Below are 787 nucleotides of genomic sequence, written 5' to 3' on the forward strand. Positions count from 1 at the left end.
ACTTCATCTCCAAGTATCCCAACTGATCTAAATCTATAAAAAAGCCATGGCCATGGCTATGGAAGAGGGGAGAGCTTAAGGCCAAACATGGAAGAGCCACCATAGATTAGTAAAACCTCCTCCAAAATATCCAAAACTCTTCTCTAAGCACAGAGAAGAAGAGCTCCACCATTAATTGCCCTCAAAGCCTCCTCTGTGAGTTCAATTTTGAGCTCAAAATTGAGCTCAAAATCAGGGCACTACTCCAAACTCTACCAAAATCAAATTAACATTGCACACACCTTCAGAAGGCCTAAAGAAGAAGCTTTCCCATCAAACCCCCCTCCCCCAAGCTCTCATTTGTTGTGGAGGATAAGGCCTAACCCCATTTTTGGGATTTCTAAACAAAACTCAAAGGAACTCCAATTGGTGCTTATAGAAGCTTCTTTGGACCTCAACAAACATTTCACAAGCATCCAATTGAGGCCACACCTCTTGGACAAAGGTATAGGCCATTTTTTTTTAAATCCGAGCTCGGTTTCACGTTTTGTGAAGAAAACTTACAAATCATGTTTGCTTAACCGTATAGATGTGTAGAGCTAGGTCACATCTACGATTTAAAAAAAAATTTCATGTAAGTCCGTTGAGAATCGAGTGAGATATTGACGTTTGAAGGTGGACGGCTCTCGGGATGAACCAGATGGGGACGATGAACGGATGTCGTCCATTCGCGCGTGTATCGATCGAACGGTCCTGATCGCGTCGGACAGAAATCCTGTATATACACAGCGCGCTGAGTCAGGGCTCG

This window comes from Phalaenopsis equestris, unplaced genomic scaffold, assembly GCF_001263595.1.
Source record: "Phalaenopsis equestris unplaced genomic scaffold, ASM126359v1 Scaffold000251, whole genome shotgun sequence".
In the NCBI taxonomy this organism is placed as follows: domain Eukaryota; kingdom Viridiplantae; phylum Streptophyta; class Magnoliopsida; order Asparagales; family Orchidaceae; genus Phalaenopsis; species Phalaenopsis equestris.